The following is a 23,940-nucleotide window of genomic DNA, read 5'->3' as shown; positions in this document are numbered from 1 at the left end:
AACAGTAAGGGTATAATTGAAGATAGGATCATTTATATTTCTTATCTTTAATCTAAAATAAAAGTTTAAAAAACTAATTATAATACCAATGTACAGAGCTGATTATAGAATATGGATAAGGAGAGAGAAATTAGGAACCTTTGGTTATAAGGCATTGGCACTATATTTGAAGTGCCATAGGGATATTTAAAGATAGACCTGGAATAATTATAAATGTGTATTGTAAACTCTAGGGCAATCACTAAAACAGAAAAGAGGCAGAAAATCAATAAACAAAGGAAAAAATACAACAAAGAGAAAACATGGTAGATATTAATCCAACTATGTCTATAAACATTTTAAATGTAAATAGACAAATTACACAATTATATAAAACAGAGATTGCCAAACTATATATATAAAAAGACCCAACTCTTTGTTTTCTACAAGAAATACACGTTAAGTATAAAGATTTAGAGAAATTAACATAATGGAAAGGAGAAGGATATACTACCAATAATACAAGAAATCTGGAGTAGTCATAGTAATTTCAAATGCAGCAGGCTTAGAACTAGGAAACGTATCAGGGATAAAGAGATGCATCAAACAATAGTAAAGCAGTCAGTTACCTGTAAGATAAAATGATCGTAAACGTGTATGAACCAAGCAACAGTGCATGAATATTGAACTGGTAGAACTGTAAGAGAAAATAAATGAATTCACTTTACAGTTGAAAACTTCAGCAGACTTTTTCAATAACTAAAGGGGCAAGCAAGCAGAGTATCAGTAACAACGTAGTTGACCTGAACAGTACTATTTAGCAGCTGAGTTTAGTTTACATTTCTAGACTACTCCATTCAACAAAGACAGACTATACAATCTCAACGTTAAATGGAACATTCACCAAGATAGACCACATTCTGTGTCTTAAGACATAAATTCAAAATTATGTAAATCTTACAAAGTATAATCTGACCAAATTAAAATTAAGGTACAAATTAATAAAAGATGGATAAGTGTAAAATTCCAAATATTTGGGGAGTAAAGTATTTTTCAAAAACAAATGAGTCTGAAAATGTCTCAATAGAAACTGGAAAAAACAGTATTTTGGAGTAAATAAAATAAAAATGAAACTTATCAAAATCTGCACAATATAGTGAAAATGATATGTAGTAGGAAATGAATATTGATAAATGGATATATTAGAAAAAAATTGTAAGATCAATAAAAGCTTGTACCTTAAGAAAATAGAGAAAGGATGCATTTTAAACGTAAAGCAAATAGAAGAAAAGAAATAATGATAAGAAATAGAGTACAATAATAAAATTGAGAGCAGGAAGATGAAAGAAAAAAAATTAACCCCTCAACCAGATTTGTTGAAAAGACACATTTCTTTTAAAAAGTATAAAAATTCTTTAGGCATCTTAAAGAAAAATGTGAGAAGTCACAATTTACTAAGAATTAAGAGGGAAGAGAAAATATTTTTCCTGTTTAAAATTTTCACTCTGGCTAACGTGAAGAGAATGGCTTGTAGAGTGGCAAGACTGGAAGTAGGAAGATAGATAAGAAGTTGATAGTCCTTGTGAGATATCAAAGTTGTTTGCGCCAAGATTTTAAAAGTAATAGAATGACAGGACATAACTCAGGCATTACGAAATAGAAAATCACTTGATTACTTGGACATGATATTAGTCATGGTTCTCCAGAGAAACAGAATCCACAGGGAACATATAGAGAAAATAATTTGAAGTTGTTTCACCTTCTGTATGCAAGCTGGGGGCCCAGAAAAGCCAGACTTGGCATGAGAAGCAGGAAGCCTATCACAGAGGAACATAGGATGCATTGTTCCAGCTCAAATAGTAAGTCAGAAAAATAGAGACCAATACCTCCTTCCTTTGCCTTTTGTTCTACTAAGGCCATCAAAAATTGGGTGATGCACACCCACATTGAGGAGGGAAATCTACTTTATTAAGTGCACTGAGTCAAATCCTAACTTTATCTGGAAACACACTCAAATACATACTCAGAAATAATGTTTAATGTGGGCTCCCATAGCCTAGTCAAGATGACATAAAAAATTAATCATTGCAGACATGTATGATAAAAAAATAAAATCAAGAATGCTTCATAGACTGACTGAGCAACTAGATAGATAGAAGTGTCATCAACTGAGGCTTGGAAATCAGGGGAAGAAGTAGAAAATTTATTTCAGGTATATTCTGTTTTAGATTCTTTTTAGACAACTAATGGAATACCAATTGGCCTCACAGGATTATGCGTTGATGGATGAAGTGAAGCTATAGATTTGAACTTAATATAGAGATGACATTTAAATTCATGGTACAAGACACATTAGGAGAGATCCAAAGGGAAAAATATTTAGAAGCTACAAGAGGGTTTTCCAAGACCAACCCTTCAGCATTCCAAAATATAGAGCATGAGCAAAAAATCACCAGTCAGCAAAGAGACTTCTGAGAACCCTAAAAGTCAGTAACAACTGTTAATTTCTTACAGCATTCATAATATACCCTTATATTTCATAGTTTTGCAAATTTACTCTTAAATCTCTTTCTACCTAAAAAGACCTTTCCCACATTTTGCCCTGTAAAAATATTGATTATTCGATGCTAATAATATAGGTCAGTTCCTTCAAGCTAACATTAGTTTTGAATTCTCCTTCTCCTCATTGAAGAATATTTGATGTATATTTTTTCTGTATTTTAGTTTTAAAGTTTCTTCAAATTTACTTTCATTTCTTACTATTCCTCTTTGAAAACTTTGTCATAGTCTTTGCCTAGTACCAGATTCATGGCTTAGGCACTGTTACATAATACATACTTTGTAAATATTGCTTATTGAATTAATTATTATCCCTTTATTACCCTAGAGGGAGAAGCACACACATTGATAATAAAGTTTTATCTCTAAGATAGAATTAAATAGATATTAAATATCTTTAAATGTATTTTCATAAAATGACTATTTTTATATAATGCAAAGCATATAGTTTTGCATTTTAATCTAGACTGCAAATAAAAGTGGACATGCCTTTAATTCATTTGTTTGAAATCATAATTTGTCTTATTAAATAAATCATCTGTGTAATCAGAAGAGAAATCACATTATTTGATCAACATATTAGTTTGACATTATTCTTTGGAGGTGTTTACATTTTGTTATTTATAACACATATATGTAGTTCATTTTGGAGAGGGGAGAATGAGATTGTTGTGCTTCTGTATTTAATATAAAAGAAGGTAGATAAAGGGAAAAAAGGTACAAGGAGAAATTCAAATAACTCAAATCAAATTCAGTATGTATGCTGATACTCAATTCTGATATTGATCCTGGGTTTACTATCAGTAATTAGGTTTATTCTTCATTCTGATCAAGTCAATTAACTCTTTGCAGAAGTAAAAATATTTCTAATCAGAGGATGCAATTTCTACTGAAGCTAATCTGTGACATGGGAAAGTTTATTCATCCAAAACTGTGTAACACACCTTTCCAACACACAATTTACAGCTTTTTTTTTCCCTAAATAACTTCTCAAATCATCTCTTTCTGGCTTGTTGGCTGAGTTCTTATTTTATACTGAATATTTGTTTATATACATCAAGGAGAAAACAAAATGAACTAAGAATGATGTGTTTTTTATCATTCTACTTTTAATTTTGCTATGAAGGAAATGCCAAGTTGCTTACACTTCTTTAGCTTATGAAGAGAAGTAAGCGCCATGGAAAATTACTGCATACCTACTAAAAACAATAAGCTACAAAAAAAAAGTTTTATTTTGAAAGAGCAGAAAATAAAAAGAACAAGCTCAAAAATGTTAAATAGCAAAATGATGAATGGCAATGAATATGAAAAAAGTAGCAAATTTGAAAGAAATTAAAACTTTGATCATTAAACTAAACATAAGATTTAGTTTTAAACTATCATATATAGTTTTAAACTATCGTATATAGTTTTCAATTAAATATAAATGCATATGTTTCAATAAAAATCTATAACACTTCTGGAAAGACCCTTCCAATAGCACTCAAACTTTAAAATTTAGTTTTAAATATATTAGGATATTTGTGGTATATAAGCCATATGAAGTGACAATTTTGAGTATGTATTGTATTTATGCGAAGTATAAGATAAAGCTGCCTTTCTCTGATCATAAAGTTTCCAGTAATGCCCTTACATTCCTATGGTATCTGGCATATATAGAATGGATATTACTTGTTCGATTATTTGTGAGGCATCATGATTTTTATCATCTGTTAATATATCTTTATCTGTTAGGGCTTATAAGCAAAATCACTAGAATCTTTGTAGCAGACAGTCTCTACGATGTCAATATGGAATGAAAGGAGAATGAGTTAATCCATGATGGTAATTCTTTGGTTACTGCTGTGCCCTTTTCTTAATTAGAGCCCATGTCATTATTATTGGTTTACTGAAATTATATATTATTTAAACTCATTATATTTTTAAAGGATGTTCAATCTTATTAGCAATCTAACTTATTAGTTATTAAATTATGAAAACAAATATAATTAACCATTTCTTTTTCTCCTTGAGCTAATATTCTTACTCTGTATTCACTTTAAAGCCAGATTCAGTTTTTAAGACATCATCAGATCCTCTAATAAAGATTATAAGAGAGATGGGGAAGAAAAGTCACATCACAGACAACACAGAAGCTTTTTATAATCTCTTGTTCAAAGCTTCAGGTTTTGCCAGCTTTCTGTCTTGTTTTTCCCCTCTTCTTTTCCTCCTAAAAGGATATGGACCTCTTTCAATTAACCACAGCGTTTTAGTTTAACTTACCCTTTCTTCAAAGCAAATGCCCTGCAGTTGACTAAGCATAGCATTTGAATACCAATTCGACTGTTATTCAAGAATGCCTCATACTTGCAATTTTTTCTCATCTAGGTACCCCTCCACTACCTCCCTCATGCAAATTACCTAGGAGATTAAAATAAAAAATGAATTCTAATGCAAAGTGAATAAAATATTTCATTTTTCTACATACTATATAAATACAACAAATATTTATTGAGCACCTATTATGTGGCATGCACAATTCCAGGTATCAAATCGACAGTGGTAAAACTTACAAAGCGTTAAAGTCTATAAGAATAAAAAGCAATTAACCAAAATGAAAATATATTTGTGCCATAAAATCATAGTGATTTAATAATTAACAAAATATTACTTTCTGAGCAGCCAAAGAAAATTGAATCATAATATATTAGCTTGTACAAGAATATAAATTTAACCCAATTCTATATAAAAAAAGAAAATATTATCTTTGCAAAGAAGTTTTTTAACAATTAGGTGCAAGAAATATCTTTCATGAGATGTAAAAGTAACCTTTTTGTCTTATTGGCAAATATGCAGTGATGGAAGGACACAAAGTTGTTCCTACGAAAGAAAAAACAAAGATATTATGAAAAATAGTATCTGGGAATAGTATAGTAAGCTTTCTATTCTATTGAAATGAAAACAAATTCTAATTATTGTGAACCACTTTGATGAAGGTTTTCTTCCTTTCTTTTCTGAAGACAATTCAACAATGTAGGAGGTTGTCACAGTAAGAGATTAAGAAAAAACTGTGTGAGAGAACTTGACATTTAGATACTGTTTTCAATCTTTTGATAGCCTTTTTCTTATTAAGAAAGTCGATGAAAATAATTTGTTGGTTACTGGATAAATGGGTTCTGAGCAAGGTAATTTATTAACCCTTCTAGATTTCCTCTGTTACTAGAGTGTTTTTAACGGTCATTTAAATAATTCATGCCACTCTGTATATTTCTGATATTTCCTTTTTTAATCAAAGAGAAGAGCAAAGCACCCGGTGGCCATCAAGCACCCAGAGGCAACACTCCTTATTTGAGAAATTGTCAGAGGCGTTCGGACCAGACTGACTCCATCTTGAGTGACGGCTGGGAAAATGAGGCTGGGACTTGCTGGGCTGCATTCCCAGAAAGTCAGGAACTCCTAGCCTCTGGATGTTTATGGTTAAGGGAAAAAATTAATAATGTTTACTAAACAAGCCCAGATTTGGGAGTGTCCAGATATCCTGATATCTGGAGAACAAAGACATTCCTAATATTGCTTTAAAGATAATAATATTGATTATTGAAAAATATAGTAAATAATAAAATTAATCCTTTATCACAAACCCTTGTAACAAAGCACATCTCCCCATATATACAAGCATTGTACCTAGGGCGGATGTGTTCCTCGGGCGGATGTGTTCCTCCGCTTTCTCTCAGGAACGCCCCGCTCTGTCTATGGAGTAGCTGTTCTTTCACTACTTTACTTTCTTAATAAACTTGTTTTTACTTTGCACTGTGGACTCACCCTGAATTCTTTCTTGCACAAGATCCAAAAACCTTCTCTTGGAGTCTGGATCTGGACCCCTTTCCTACAACAGACTTTCCTATTCTCTAAAGCTGGCATCTAGTACCAGGCTTCTTTCCTAAACATTAATTAAGAGATACTAATAGGTAACTAGAATTTCTGTACATCTCTGGAATGCATGCATGTCGAAATTCTTATGCAACCTTTGCTGACATCAAGACACCGAAATGTCTACAAATGTAATCATTTATCATCATCTACTTGACTAATATGGTCCAAATTACCCTTAAGCTCCCATTTTAAGGTCCATAAATATCCCTAAGGAAAAATCCATCCTTTTGTGCACAGTCCTCTCTTGCTGAAGTGCCCCACTGCACACTTCTGCACTGTTCTTTATGTCTAAATAAAACATACCTTTGTATAACTATACAGCTGTGGGTAAATTCTTCTTACTACCCACGAGCAAATTGCTTTCCATTGCTGGGGCTCTGACACCTCGCCTGGCAGGCAATTTCCTGTATTAAAGTATCAATATTTAAATGTAGGATAAAATTTATTTGAGATCATTGATTAATTTAAATTCTATAAATTGCAGATTTTTTAAACAAAATTAAAAATACAATATTACTCGTAGAAAATTACGAACATCATAACAATTCAAATATGAATGGATTTTTTTTGAGACAGAGTCTTATTCTGTCATCTAGTCTAGAGTGCATTGATACAAATATGACTCACAGCAGCCTCGACCTCTCACACTCTAGCCATTTTCCTGCCTTAGCCTCCTGAGTAGCGAGTAGCTCCAAGCCAATAGTAAAAAAATAAGATTCTGTACTAATACTTCCAGTTAACCATTGCAATTTTTACAATACAGTTTCTAAAGGGAAAAAAAGATATTGTGTAAAAAAATCACAATGCAGAAATAGTTCCCATTAGATATTCCAGAGAAAACAGAAAACAAAAAAATACAGAATTTGAAGTTACACATTTAAATCTAGAAAATAAAGAATACAAATTAAATAAATATTTTTGTAATTTTCCTGGAATTACAATAAATTCCTTAAATTGATAATGTTTATAGAATGAAAGCACTTATTAAACAGCTTTCTCTTATATTTATAAAATTATTGAATTTATGTTTAGAATACATTGCAAGATAATTAAGAGTATTGACATATTTTATGTAGTATTTCTCTATATAAAACCATACAGGTTTTCTTTTTACCTTTTTGGTCAAATTTTAATTTCAGCATAGTTTTAGATTTACTGAAAAATTATACATAAAGTACAGATTATCTTATATAATGAATAAAATTTATCTTCTATAATGAATACCCAATTTCCCCTGTTGCTAATGTATTACTTCTGCATGGCAATGTCTCACAATTAATGAACAAATATTGATACATTATTATTAATGAAAATTCATACTTTTTAATGATTTTTTTTATTTTTTACTTAATGCCTTTGTGTTTGTTACGGATCCCATTCAGGATGTGACATTACAGTTACTCATCACATCTCTTTAGATTCCTTTTGGCTTTGACAAAAAACTTTGAAAATTATTATAGTAATTGACTTGAAGAAATTTCTAATGCAGAAATTGAAAAGGTAATTGGTTTATATCTATTGTGAAATGGGAAATTTAAGAAAAATATTAGAAGGTATATACTGTGAAATAACTACCTGAATAACAATGACCAAAAATCCTTCAACATTTTTTATATTGCTGTCACCTGGAACGTAGAAATCAAGGAGTTTTATTTGTGCTTAATATACATTTAACATTACTTAAAATTACGGTAGCAGATTTTTTTAGCTGTTTACCAAAAATTGGTGCCCACATCTCTCTGGGCACAGCCAAATCAGGTTTTGTAGCATATCAGAATAAGATGTATCTTTGCAATTGTAGTTACTTCTTACGAACAAAAATAGGCAGGAACGGTGTGTGTTATTTCTTATCTAAACCTTTTAAGAAACTTTTTTTTCTTGCACATGGTTGTGATGGAGATTTCCATGGTAACTATAGAAACCAAACATTTAAGAGGATTGCATTTCTATCAGTCTTTTTAATGTTAGAGAGCCACCCTGCAATTATTTAATATGCCAAGGATGGTTGGATTGAGGCAGAATATGTTGTTAGTCTAGCACAGCCCACTTTGATGAATAGACTTATTTAAGTTATATTATAAGCTTTTATTAAAGCACTTGAAAACTATAACTTCTAACTACAATAAAGGTTCACCCTTCTGGGTAGAGCTGAAAATAAAATGATTTAGAAAATTGAGTTTAGACCTAAAGTTAGAAAATCAAGTTTGAAATAAAGGCAAAGAAATTATAGTGAAGATGAGGATATAATGATTAAACAGATATTTAATGTAGAAATAATGCAGGATTTTTCCTTGACCTCTTTGTTGAACTAGCGATGGGTGCCTCTATACTCAGCCCACTACACTTAACCCCTCAAGGGAGAGAGCATGTGAACAAACAAGTGACGGACCTGGCCAGCGGCTTTCCTGCCAGTAGGAGTAAACTCCATGCAGGCCCTGTAGCAGCATCCAGTTGGGGATGCCTGCAACCCCAAGGTCCCAGAGGGCAAGTAAAATGCTCTCTTAGGTCCAGTGTCTAAGCTGTGGACAACAGTGTGTTGTCAGCTCAGTGAGCCCTTGGCCTCATTGTGTGGGGTGGCTGCCTTCTGCCAGCGAGAACAAAGGACCAGTGTGACACTTGGTGGGTCCTGAACCCTTGTCCAGTGCCCAAGAATAATGAGATCACGTGGACGAATTGAGGGATGGTGAATGCGGATAATTTTTTTTTTTTTTTGAGAAGGAGTCTGGCTCTTGTCACCCAAGTTGGAGTGCAGTGCAGTGTCACGATCTCAGCTCACTGCAATCTCTGCCTCCTGGGTTCATGATTCTCCTGCCTCAGTCTCACGAGTAGCTGGGATTACAGGCACAGGTCACCATGCCCGGCTAATTTTTTGTATTTGTAGTAGAGACGGGGTTTCACCATGTTAGCCAGACCTCGTGGTCCACCCACCTTGGCCTCCCAAAGTGCTGGGATTACAGATGTGAGCCACCGCCCACAGTGATTGCGGAGAATTTTACTGAGTAATGAAAGGAGCTCTCAGTTTAGAGTGGAGCGGGAAAGGGAATGGGAAAGGCAGGCCACTCTCCCCTGAAGGCTAGTTGCCTCTCTGCCTTTCTCTTCTAAAGTCAAGTTGCCTCTCACTGACATCCAGCTGCTTCTTCGCTTCTACTGGAAGAGTCTGGGGTCTTGATAGGCACAGAATGAGGGGTGGTGGAGGGCGAGCCATAGGTAGTTTTTGAGAAGGCAACATTTGATTGGTAAAAATACATTATTCAGAAAGAACCAATAGGGAGAGAATGGATAAACAGGGATGGAAGTACTCACTTTGGACCACGGGTTTGAGGCTTTTAGCTTGAAGGTGGGGTTTTGCCATGGACCCACCCCTGTCTGCCTACAGTTTCTCTGCCTCCTTCCCCTATCAGAAGTATTTTTGAGTCACATGAGTGGCTAAGACTTGGTGTGCTATAAGAATTATGAAAATTAATTGTATTATAATGGTAAAAAAGAGAGAAATCAGTGAAAATATGTTATATGTATTGATATCATGAAGAATTTAAATACCTGAGATAGGTACTTGGAGACATATCTAGTGATTTGGTAATAATTATGATTTTCTCCGTCTTAATTATACTTCATTTACCATTGCAAATATTTTAGTTAACTGTTGGTATGAACAAACCATCTCACATCTTAAATGCACAAAACAACCCTGATGTATTTCATTTTCTGATTGTGTGTATTTTTGTGTGTTTGGTGGAGGGGGGTGATTCTTCCGCAATCAATTGACATCCTAACTCTGAATCTAGTTTCTGAAAGATTCTCACAGGCATGTCCGGCAGTAGTGCGGATTTTCATGTGGAGAACTTTGGTTCTCCTTTAGTAGTTTAGACTAGTTCGCTTTCATTGGGAATTATGATGACTCAAAACAAAAGTCTACTGGAAAAAAAGTGGAACCCAGAAGCCATATAAATTTACTGAGGGCATCCATGCTCTCCCACTTTATATTTGTGTGAATTCTCTGATTATCAATTTCCCCATTTAAAAAGAATAGAAATAATAATTGTGTGCTTCCCACTAGGCCACTGCATAAGCAAATCACTGAACAGGTATGAATACACTAAACAAAGTAATTACTTATTGCATTTTTATAATTTTAACTGTATTATTATTAGACTTCAGTGTAATATACTCCAATTACGGGGGTTACATCAAGGAAAAACAACACAAAACTAACATCCATTTCATGAAGTTTACATATCAGTGATGAAAATAAACAAGGAACATGTAAATAGGCAGTATACCCTGAAGAACAAGTAAAATGTCGGAAAATAAGGTTGATTTGTTTCTGTTGGGTGAAGGTGTCTATTTTATAGTGGGTGGTCAGGTAAGGTCTCACTCATTAGGTGACTTCAATTAGAAATCTGAAAGAACTAAAAAAGTAGATCTTATAAACATCTGGAGAAATATGTTCCAGAAAGATGAAAAAGCAGGTTGTAGAAAATTATATCAGCAAATTACAGCAGCTTTAGATAGTGTAGAACATCATAAGTCCTAATAAGACCTATGACTTTTTTAATATATTGATAATAAAAGACATTATATAGTTGTAAACAGAAATGGGACATAATATGTCTTAAATTTTATAAGAGTTCTTGTGGTTATTTGACAGAAAAGATGCCTGAGGAATAATCGTAGAAGTAGAATAACCAGATGGTAAGTCACTGCAATTTTTTGGCACAACATGACAATTATGTGGATCAGCATTAAAAAAAGAGAAGGTGGTAAGTGGAAGTAAGAATAGGGATATGTTTGAAGGTTTAACCTGAAGGGTGTTTTGACAGAAAGGATGTGAGGTCAGAAAAAAGAGAGAGAGAGAGAGAGAGAGAATGTTAAGGATAACTGCAAGATTTTTAAATAAGTAATTGGAACGATAAGAACTGCCCCTTAAAGAGATGTGAAGAAAATTACATTAGATTCTCTAAGGGAAAATGAATATATAAGTTGTATATATATATACCCATTGAAGAATAAGACTTTCTAACTATTAAGCAGAGAAACGAAAGATATCAGCTGAACTCCAGAATACTCAGTGGTTGGAGAGAGGAGTAGAAAAAATATATTAAAACAAGAAGAAACAGCCAATGAGGTAATGGAAGAAACATAGGTGAGTGATAGCTCTGAAACAAAAGGAAGAAATTTTATATATATATTCAGTTGTTTCTTCCTACTTAAACATGTCAAATGTTTTATATATGGGTCTGTGTAGCATTTGGTTTGCTAACTCCTTAATAAAAGTATTTAATTATTATGCTATGATGAATATAGGTAAAATCTGCACAAAGATAAAACAAACTATGGCTATGTTAGTTGGATAACACTTCCATAACAAAGTGCCAAAGAGTGAGTGGCTTGAACAACAAAAATTTATTGTCTCAAAATTTTGGAGGCTAAAAGCGGTAAGTCAAAGTGTGCCTATGGTTGGTTCCTTCTGAGGCCTGTTAGGGCAGGAACTGTTGAATGCATGCCCTTTGGCTTTTAGATGGCAGTCTTCACCCCATGTCTATTAACATTGTCTTTCCCTTATGCATCTCTGTATCAGTGTTCAAATTTCCCCCTCCCCTTTTTCAAAGACATCAGACATATTAGACTAGAGCTCACGTTAATGTCTTCATTTTAGCTCAATCACTTTTTAAAGACCCATATTTCCAAATAAGGTCATATTCTATGGTGATGGGTATTAAGACTCCAGCATATCTTTCTGAGGAGCACATAATTCAATGCATAATAATAGCCTACTAAAAAAATAGTCTGGGGTATTGGCCAACAAGTTTATGAAATAATTATAATTTACCTGTTTTCTAAAAATTATTAAAATAAATGGTTATTGCATATCCACCATCAATGCACTTTATTAAAGGGCCAGATATTTTTGTCCAAATTATTTTACAATTCTGAATTCTAATTGACATGTAATAATCATAAAGTTTAAAAAGTATTGAGACACTTTCTACTCAACTGAAACACACACTATCTTGGCTGAATGACAGCTTTGGCAGCTTTGGAGCTTTGGTGGTAGTGGATGTAGTAATTGATAGAAGGGTAAGAGATGTTTCACAGTGACTTGATTTTTCTGGTTTTATTCTTTTTCTATGCAGTTTAGCTAGATCCATATAGAAGCAGAAAGATAGAGATAATTCTGAGATTACATATAAACAAGATGCAGTTGGTCTATGAGGCTTAAGATAAAACAGGCTTATATTTGATTTATTTGTCTGTTTAATTAATAAAGTTTATTTTTTAGAGTAGTTTTGCATTCACAGTCAAGTTGAGCAAGAAGTACAGAGTTTCCACACGTACTCTGCCCCACCACACACACAGCTTTCTCAATTATAAATGCACATTGGTATCCCAAACCACAGTGGTACATTTATTACCATTAATAAACCCACATTGACACATCATTATCATGCAAATGTATTCATTTACATTAGGCTTCACTTTTGGTATTGTATATTCTATAGGTTTTCACAAATGTAAAATTTCATGTAACCACTGTAGTATCATACAGAATAATTTCTGTAGCTGGTACAATTCCTTCCATCTATGATAGATTTTTGTTTTTTTCTGGTGATATTTCCATTAAATGAGGTTTCTAGGCTAAATGTCTGTAAATGGATGTTGAAGGTGTTCAAGAGGGTTTTACTGTTTTAAATTTCAACTTTAACCTATTGATTACAAAGTTGAGTATACTGCATAAATCCTCTATCCTCTGCAATATCTATCCATATCTTTTTGGGAGAAGTTAGATTCAAGAATTGTAGTACTGGCTCCTAATCTCATGAGTCTCTCTGTGACAAGCTCATAAACAGAAAATCAAATGGATTAGTAGTCATAAGGGTTAAAAGCACCAACTTAGTCTCTGAATTCAAATATAAGCTTCTTCTTTAGGTAATAAGCCTGCCATCACTAGAACCTATTTTAATCTCTGGGATGGAGGCAATTGAATGGTATGCACGTGCAAAATCTCAAAAGGCTTTTGAAGCTCAGTTTCCTGTCTCTGCTCCACCTTTAAAGGATTCTTTGATTATTATGTTTTTGATCCCTAGGGAATGTACTAAAAACAATCTCAAATATTCACTTGATGTTCCCATACCTTGAATATTTACTTGGTGTAAGTAATCTTTGCTTTGATGGCATGTAATATTTTTGCCAGATTCTTGTCCAGATGACTTAGTGTCTTCAGAGATAATCAGATTTTGGTGGTTCTGGTGTCTTAAGAGACTATTAGTCAGGGTTCTCTAGAGGGACAGAACCAATGGGATATAAATATATATATATATATACACACACACACACACATATACACACACACATATATATACACACACATACACATATGTATACATATATACACATATGTGTGTGTGTGTGTATATATATATGTTTGGGAGTTTATTAAGTTTAAGTATTAAACTCACATGATCACAAGGTTCCACAATTGGCTATCTGCAAGCTGAGTAGGAAGGAAGCCAGTCCAAGTCCCAAAACTGAAGTCCTTGAAGTTCAATATTCAAGGGCAGGAAGCACCCAGCACAGGAGATAGATGCAGACTGAGAGGCTAAGCCAGTCTAGCCTTTCCACATTTTTTCTGACTTCTTTATATTCTAGCCACACTTGCAGCTGATTAGATGGTGCCCACCCAGATGAAAGGTGGGTCTGCCTTTCCTGGCCCACTGACTCAAATGTTAATCTCCTTTGGCAACATCCTCACAGACACACCCAGGATTAATACTTTGCATTCTTCATTCCAATCAAGTTGACACTCAGTATTAACCATCAAAGAGATGATCATATTTTTCAGAACATTCTGAATTTTGCCTGTGAACTTATTCCATCTCTGAAGATTGTTACTTGAAGCTAATTAAAACATGGACAAAATCAATGGGCAAATGAGTTTGAATTTTTTAATGGGGCATTGAAGGATTTGGTTCACTGCAGCTTATTTAGCATAGCAGTCAGCTAGCCAGCTAAAACTGTTTCTTATGGTTTTAAAGACTTGTTGCTTTCGATGTACACTTATTTTAATCTCAACTCTTCCATTAGAAATGGTAATGGTATGATGTAATTTCTATTAAATTCCATTTCTGGGTGGATATGGGCTTTCATTAGTAGTTAAAAACCTTCTCTGCTTCTATAACTCAAAAATCATGTGCCATAATGAACACATACTCACACTCACTATAGACGTTGACCATATGGTTCTTTGAAGAGTTGACATGTTGCAGTGAGAGCTATTAGTAGGACTATTTGTGTTAATATCTACAAGACCATTTAATTTTTAAATCTATTGGAATTCAGTAATAATATATCCAGCTTGATATTTCTCCTGCTCCGTTTGAGGTAGAAATCATCTACAAAGAGAATCAAAATGGGAAAGGCAAATGTTGCTTTGAAAGTACCAATTTTTGGCTGGGCGCGGTGGCTCATGCTTGTAATCCCAGCACTTTGGAAGGCCGAGAAGAGTGGATCATCTGAAGTCAGGGGTTCAAGTCCAGCCTGGCCAACATGGTGAAAACCCACCTCTCCTAAAAATACAAAAATTTGCCAGGTGTGGTGGTGCACACCTGTAATCCCAGCTACTTGGGAGGCTGAGGCAAGAGAATCACCTGAATCCAGGAGGCAGAGGTTGCTGTGAGCCATGATTGCGCCATTGCACTCTAGCCTGGGTGACAGAGTGAGACTCTGTTTCAAAATAAATAAATAAATAAATAAATAAATAAATAAATAAAATATCAGTTTGTGATAAATGACTTCACAAACAGCCAACTGACAGTTACCTGATATTATTTCATCAGGAATTTGCATTGGTGTGGGAGGAATCAAGCTGTTGCATCAGGGTAGAGTTGAATGAAAAGGTCAGTGTCTTCCATATCATATGAGGTTAATAAATGGGCAGAACAAATTATATATACTATCACTTATATAAGTAAGGTTTGAAGAGCATAATGCAGTAACAAATTTAAATTATTTTCCAGAATAATATTGGCCAGTTTCTAGTAACTGTATGGAAATGTCTAGAGAGTAGATACCCCCTAACTATAGCACCCCAAATTACTCTGTAGTATGCTAGCATCTATTATATTGTTTTGTTTTTGAGTGGGTAATGCTGAAGCATTTTTAAATCTTTTATGTATAAGGGAAAGGATGTATGATCACCAGAAAGCCCTAGAGCGGTGAATAATAAGAGAAAACTTAGTGATGCCAAAGAAATGTACATTATGAGTAGAGTTCTGGCTTTCCAGAGCCTCAGCTTTGAAAAGGCTAGTTCAGAAAAATGATTACCAATTGATGACTATATCTCACAATTTAAAAAATTTCCTAAATTCTTTCTTAGTGGCGGATTGGAAAAAGTTCTCAGTGACCCATGAACAGTCAGTTCAGAGCTACCTGCTTTGCAGATGTCACGCAGCAGAAGATATATGGGCAATTAGCAAATTTTCAATTTATCTTTTGAGATACAGTGACTCTTCAGTAAGTTTCTTAAGAAGATGAGGAGATTATTCTACTACAACTTCCTTAGAAGATGAACACAGTATTTAATCACCCACATTTTGAAGAAGAATAGTATGTCCCTCAAATGAAAGATAGTCTATACAGACACTGAGAGAAGCATAAAGGTCCATCCCTGTGACATGACTGTCCAAGTATGTTGCTGATTTTCTCAACTGAAGGCAAACAGAAAATAAATATGGACTTAAAAAATGTACAGCTATAGTAAATAAAGATGAAAAAAAAGGTTCTATCACTGTACAATAAATAGCATCTGAAAGAATACAGGCAAAAATAATCTTTAGAGTAGAAACAACCAGAAAATTACGTATCATAATCATGTCCAGTATCCTGAACAAAATCACAGCCTTGCCATGAGATTTCTTAACTACAAGTACAGGACCTATAAATGTTAAGATCAAACTTCTCTGCACTGAGTTCTTTCTCTTATTGTTTTAGAGCAAATTTAAGGAGTTTAAATAGAGATTTTCTAGGGTCAATTTAAACTTAGATGTTAGCACAGGGAATGGAGAAAAATGGCCTTATTTTGTACTCCACAGGATAAAGAATTATTCTAATACCTCTGCCAAATTCATTGAAGCAATCTAAGGCCTGAGTAATTAAATCTAAAAAGCATTTTGTAGTAAATTAGCCTCAGATCCTTAAGAAAGGAAAATGCAAGAAACTTCTAGCATGTTCTAACTTCACTGAGGAGCCTGATCTAGGCATGATGGTAATCTAATGCTCAATCCAAGTCACAGCCCATATTCTGGAAAGGAGCATTTAGTAAGAGACTGCAACGTGTGTTCAAACTTTTCTTTACAACATACTCAGCTAAGGAGGTAGCTTCAGGAATGAACTACTCTGCTGCCTGCAGGGGTGAAGGGCTTATATCAGGTCATAGGGTACTTGAGGTTTATCAGAGATCAGAGCCTAAGTGTAGTTTCACATGTTCCAGGTCAGAGAGTATATGCAGTTTCATATATACAGATGAAGGAGAATTCTCACAATGAATAAGAGCAGAATGCAGTATCTGGGTCTAAAGGTCAGTCACACTCAGGTTTAATTGATTTAAGGTGTACGGGGAATTCTCCAGGGAATTGAACAGCAGGCATCAAAATTAAAAACCTTCACTGAAAAAATAATTTATTATTATCCCAAAACTCATTCGTGATGAACACCTAAAAATATAATGCCTATAACTTTATTTTTTAATTACTTAAAAAATATAATATCTCTATTTAGATTATACATTTAAAGATTCAATGAATTTCTTTATGTATGATAAGCCTATACTGAAAAGAATTGAGGCATAAAATTTTGTCTTTCAAATGTAATAAATTACCTTACACCCAATGAATCAATGTGGGTATTGCTTTAAGCAGTTTTCTAGCAATAGTGAAAATAATCTACCACCTGTTATGTAACATGTTAGATTATTTTTTTAATTTAATGCATTTAAATTTAAAATTTGAAGCATAAATTTATTATAATAGTGATAATATCCCTATTATAAATGGTGTGCTATAACTGCAAACAGTTCTAGACCTATGCATTATTATTTGTCCCTGAGTTTCTATACCAATCTTATTTTAACTTTAAAACATATTTAGTATCCTACATCATTGTAATTTACCTTTATATTTTACATTTCTTATGTGCTAAATACCAAATTTACTTCATGACCAAATCTCTCTTCACAGTGCCATTTGAAACTGTTGGATAATTAAATGGTACTTGCCTCTTGGTATACAAAGTTAACAATTTAAAAACTAAGTCTCATAAAATTAAAAAATTAAAACATTTTGTAATTTGAAAGTTTCCCTAGTCACACTCTATGTATTAGAGATAAAGAAAAAAATCTTCCATTGCCTTCCAAAACCTAATCTATGTATTTATATTATTGGTGGTTTTATAATTAATTTAAACTAAATTTGGATTGTCAATGAACACTATTTTGTATTTTACCTTACAGTTTGCTTTATTATCCACAAAAATTGTTTACAATACTTGAATGAATATTTGTGTTCACAAACAGACTATTCTGAACAACAAAGAAATAGTATTGCAGAGAGAAAAAAGCATGAATGTGCAAACACGAAAAGATTAGAAAAGGAAAGATATCAGAAAGAAAGATCTCTGAATGATGTATAGAGGCACAAAATAGTGACAAGAATAAGCTGAAAGCTTACAATCTGCAGATCTAAAAGCCAAGAAGCAAGTCAGTCTGTGCCAGAGAGCTGAGGATTAAAAATACTAGGTGTTCCTGAACATGAGAGTTTGGGCATGGATTTGTTAAAAGTCTTTATAAAAGAAGAGTTTAAATCTAGATCCATTATGACAACTGGAGTTGACATCCTTTCCTTCTCCTGGAAGAAGATAGTAAATATATTGTCTGGAAGTGTGCATAAGAGACCTCTTAGATTCAGGCAATATCTGCCTAGCTGATGGTTAGGGTCCCATATTGAAAACTGAAGAATTAACTAAATGTTAATTTGAGTCCTCCAACTACATTTAACAATGAGTCCTCCGACTACATTTAACACTGAGAATGCTGCCTGGAATGTTGATGGCTGCTGCTTCCTCACCTTCCTCAGGTTGGAGATTGAAAGCTTCTTTTCTGAAGTAACTAACCAGCTCAAAATAAAGACCTATAAATACTAACAGTAAGAATTTCTCCAATGAAATGACTAGACCTTGTCAAAAAACAGTAAAGTCTTACATACAACCAAGTGCCTCTCAGAGCCTAGAATTTATAATCAGCTTTTCAGTGCTTTACTCTTAAGTACGATCAGGCAACCAAGGATTGCCAGGTATTTGAAGAAAGAGTCTATAATGATGATTTATTAAAGAAGATTATTATCTGATATAAGGCGGGGATGGGGATGTTTAAAGAGAGTGGATGAGACATTCAATAATTCTTTATTTAACGTAAGAGTGAATTTACCAGATAAATTTGCTAATATCCCAAGCTTTGTTAATAGTTATTTTAGTGTTTACTAGCTGAATTTACTAATATTCCTAGCATTGTTAACAATTACTTTCAATTGCTGATTAAGAATTTGTAGTGCTATCCAAATTGAATGATTTATTATCTAGAAAAACCCACCTACTGAGCAGTAAGTTGGAATAGTTTATTTATGATTGTCATTGAGATACTTTACATATTATTAATGAATATTTTCTATATTGTTATAGTTTAATTAAATTATACTCTCCAAATAAAAAATTAAAATATTTGTCTTATATTCACTATAGCTATAGGTCTTATAAATATTCAGTATTTTCAGTGATATTTATTCATTTACTCCTCATTAATAAAAAACCCAATTTTCTCCACATATATACTGTGCATCATAGAAAAGTCATAGGTGTTGTGTGTTGAATTGTATCTTCCAAGAAGATATGCATAAATCCTTACTTCTAGTACTTGTGACTATGACCTAGTTGGAAAATAGGGCCCTAGAATGAGGTCATACTAGATTAGGGTAAGCCCCTAAATCCAATGACTGGTGTCCTTATTAGAAAGAAATATAGAGAAATGACATACACAGAGAACGCCATGTGTCGATAGAGGCAGAGATTGGAGTGATGTTTCTACATGCCAAGGAGCAATAAGGACTACTGACAACTACCACAAGCTAGGAAGAGGCAAAAACAAACCTTTAGAGCCTTCAGAAAGAGGATTGACCTAATATCAGCTTGATTTTGAACTTCTAAGGTCCATAACTGTGATATCATAAATTTCTACCATTTTAAGCTACCCTCTTTGTGGTACTTTTTATGATATCCCTAGGAAACGAATACAGTAGGCTTTCATAACTTTGGTTTGCATCAGTTGGTTTATTCTGAATTCCATCTCAGTGTCAAAAACTGTGAATGTGTCCCTTGCCCGAGTGAGTCTGAGTCTGAAATATAATTTTTAGGTCCACCATTGCCCTAACAACTTTTCCTTTCCACTGTTCTATTACCCAATCCCATGCTTTAAGTGTTTTTTATTTTATTTTTTCATCAGCATTGGAGGATTACAGAGATTTGTACTTGGGAGTGGGATTTAGTACATCATTCCTATACATTATTCAGAGTATTTGTTTTCAATAATTTAAAGGGATTTTGCAAGGAAGCATTGTACCTAAAACCAAAGATTCTGGAATTGTAATGCTTTCGTGTGTATTACTGCCCTGATAATTACTAGCTGTGCAATTTACCTAATGCTTCTAATCTCAGTTTTATCTTCTGTAAAATAAACATAATAACAGTAACTATTCCATAAAGTTATGGGACTTATATGACTTTATAATCGAGGTGAACAACCTTGAAAAAAACTTCAAAGAGCCCCAAGATACATAATCAGTTAATAAAATTTAGCTTTTATTTTTAAAAAAGGCACTTTCATTTCTTCAGATGTCTCTCTTTTACATTAAGTGACATACAAACATGTTGGCATTTCTTTTATGATGTAATAAATAAATTAGGGAAAACTATTTAGTAATGAAACCTTTTTAAGATTGCACTGTAGTGAGGTTTCTAATTTTAAAATAACAGGCAAATAAATCCCATTACAGTTGTTGGTAATTTTTTAAAATAAATTTTATTTTTAAATAAGAGGCCTTGATAGATATGCTTTTTATAGTAATTCAAGAAATCATTGATAATTTGGAGCCTATTTAATGACCTGTGGTGGATTAAATAATAAAGTTGGAGAAGTTTACTCTGAAATAGTAAATGTAACCCAGCTGTCTATCTCACAAAATGTTCTTGTCACTAGAAGAACAAAAAGAAACTGAAATATTTGAGAAAATTCATTTCTGTTGCTTATCATGTACTTAAATAATAAAGATATAGATCTTTTTCATTTCACCAATTTTGTACTTTGTTCAGTGAACCACAATGTTTCTGATACATTAATAGTTACAGATTATTTATTACATTTCTCAAATGGGCTGTCTCAAATATGACTGGGCACCTTGATATCAATTTCAAGTTTAAATTTACAAGATTAAATCTGTAATTTCTCCAAGTAGAAGAAATTTGAGTACATTATACTAATATGAATTTTAAAGGTGAGAATATTACAAGTGTATAAAATTTAATTTAGATAAATGGACTCAGCCTGGCAGAAGTATTCCCAAGAAGAAAAGTAAATTAAATGTTATAAATAGCATGAAAGCTAGGATTAGTAGCATGAATTATGTTTCTAAGTATTATTAAAATTATTACTGTCATTTAAGTGTGATCTACGTATTACATGTATAATTAACAGAAAAAATAAAATGTAAAGAGCTCAGTTATCTTTAAATGGAAAGATAACTGGCCTAACAATATGTTTCTATCTCACAAGCCTTGATTCCAGAGTAAATTTGTGAGACTATTTTAATACAATTTTATTTAAATAATATTTTAGAGTAAAAATAGTATTTTATTTAAATTATTACTTTGATTGTTTAGTAGGCATTTTCATAATCTATTATGTGCCTGATTGAAATAATCAGGTATAATTAAGACAATGCAGTGTATGCATAAACACTTAACAGTTGTAAAACTCTGAAAGATATATTTTCTTTGTTAAATGTAGCAATACAAGAGGATCAATTATGCAAACTATAGATTTGAATGTAATAAATCTGATTTAATGACAAGCAAGGTAGGAGGAAGAAAATTAGTCCCTTCATTTACATGTATATATTTTATTGCAAAAATTAAACTTAGCTAAAATAGCAGTTGAACAGTATCTGCTCTTTGAAAAATAGTAAATGTAATTAGCCTAGAACAGTATAATATAAGACACAATAATGCCAAATCTCCATCTCTCTTTAAGAGCAAGAAAGACTAGCCTACTTTTTATGAACACAGTTTTATTCTAGTAGTAATGTAATTTTATACTTTAATTGTAATCTACAGCTTTGAGAAGGATTTGACTTTCAAGCAGTATCACATTTAATGCAATACAATGAAGATAATTAAACCGAGATTCAGAAGTATTGGTGTAAATTTTCAGAACAATTGAATATCAATATAGACCTTAGACTATTAGTTCAATATTCTTTCCAACATTATGTTAGGCCATTCTTGCATTGCTATAAAGAAATACCTGAGATTGGATAATTTAAAAGGAAAGAAGCTAATTGGCTCATGGTTGTGCAGGCTGTACAGGAAGTGTGATGCTGGCATGGGCTTGGCTAGTGAAAAAGCCTCAGAAAACTTACAATCATTGCAAAGGGGAAGCAGGCACTTTACATGGTCAGAGCAGGAGCAACAGAGTGGTGTAACAGGTGCTACACACATTAAACCGACCAAATCTCAGAGAACACATTCACTATCATGAGGACAGCACCAAGAGGATGATACTAAACCATTCATGAGAAATCTGCCCTCATAATTTAATTACTTATCACCAGACCCTAACTCTAACATTGGGAATTACATTTTGACATGAGATTTGGGCAGGGATGATATCCTAAGTATATCATTGCATCCCTGGCCCCTCCCAAAACACATGTCTCTTTCACCTATGAGCCTGTTAAAAAAAAAAAAGAGAAAAAAGAGAAAAGAAAAACTTCCAAGATACAAGGGTTATATAAGCACTGGGTAAACATTCCTATTCCAAATAAGAGAAAACGACCAAAAGAAAGGGGGTACAGGCCCCCATGCAATTCAGAAACCTATCAGGGCACCCATTAAATATTAAGGCTGCAGAATAATCTCCTTTGACTCCATGTCCCACATCCAGGGCACGCTGCTTCCAGGGATGGGCTCCCAAGGCTTTCAGACCCTCTGTCTCTGTGGCTTTGAAGGATTCCGCCCTGGAGGCTGCTCTTAAGTGCTGTTGAATGCTTGTGGCTTTTCCACGCTAAGCATGCAAGCTGCTGGTGTATCTATCTACCATTCATGGGTCTGGAGGACAGTGGCCCTCTTCTCACAGCTCCATTAGGCAGTGCACCAGTGAAGACTCTGTATGGGGGCTCTAACCCCATATTTTCTTTATACACTGCCCTAGCAGAGGTTTTCTGTGAGGACTCTACCCCTGAAACAGGTTTCTGCCTGGACACCCAGGCTTTTTGATGCATCCTCTCAAATCTACACATAGGCTCCCAAGCTTCATTCACTCTTGCACTCTGTGCACATGCAGACTTAACACCATACCTTGTAGAAGCCGCCAAGGCTTACGGCTTACACCCTCTGGAGCTGTGGCTCAAGCTGTACCTGGGCCCTTTGAGCCACAGCTGAAGCTGGAAGGTAGGGATGCAGGGAGCCATGATCCCAGACTGCACTGAGCAGCAGGACCTTGGGCCTAGCCCAGGAGACCATTGTGTCCTCATAGGCCTCAAGGCCTGTGATGAGATGGGCTGCCTTTTAAATCTCTGAAAACAACCTTTAAGGCAGTTTTCCCATTGTCTCAGCTATTAGTACTTGTCTTCTTATTTTTATGCGAATTTCTTTAGCAAGTTGTTCAGCAGCCTTGTTGAAATCTTTTTTTTATTTAACTACATAACCAGCCAGCAAATTTTTCAAACTTTTATGTTCTGTTTCCCTTTTAAATATAAACTCCAGCTTTAAGTAAGTTATTTTCTCCTTTATATGTGTAGGTTGTCAGAAACTGCCAGGCCACATCTTGAACGTTTTGCGGCTTAGAAATTTCTTCTACCAGATACCCTAAATTCTCACTCTCAAGTGCAAATTTCCACATAGCCCTACGGCATGGACACAGTCCATCCAAGCTCTTGGCTAAGGCATTATACATGTGACATTTGTTCCAGTTCCCAATACATTCCTCATTTTCATCTGAGACCTCATCGGGCTAGATTTTACTGTTCATATCATTATCACCATTTTGGTCGCAATCATTTAACCAGTCTCTAAGAAGTTTCAAACTTTACCTCATCTTCTTGTCTTATCTGCACCCTTCACACTCTTCCAATCTCTTCCTGTTACTGACTTTCAAAGCTGCTTCCACGTTTTCAG

General features: G+C 33.8%; 1 long non-coding RNA gene across 2 annotated transcripts in view; it reads right to left on the bottom strand.

Moving 5' to 3' along the window:
- The window catches only part of LOC107974085 (uncharacterized), a 94,273-nt gene extending 70,997 nt beyond the window's left edge, over nt 1-23,276 (bottom strand). The window contains exons 1-4 of one of the 2 annotated variants that reach the window (XR_010156594.1): nt 23,122-23,247; nt 13,583-13,727; nt 6,754-6,854; nt 5,347-5,397 (exon numbers count right to left, since the gene is read on the bottom strand). This is a non-coding gene — a long non-coding RNA (uncharacterized LOC107974085). Of the gene's footprint in view, nt 1-5,346; nt 5,398-6,753; nt 6,855-13,582; nt 13,728-23,121 lie in introns of both variants that reach the window. The other variant, XR_010156595.1, reaches the window with a different exon arrangement.
- Nucleotides 23,277-23,940: the final 664 nt, after the last annotated feature.

Source organism: Pan troglodytes, chromosome 3, assembly GCF_028858775.2.
Source record: "Pan troglodytes isolate AG18354 chromosome 3, NHGRI_mPanTro3-v2.0_pri, whole genome shotgun sequence".
Classification (NCBI taxonomy): Eukaryota; Metazoa; Chordata; class Mammalia; order Primates; family Hominidae; genus Pan; species Pan troglodytes.
This window is presented reverse-complemented; position numbering and strand designations above follow the sequence as displayed.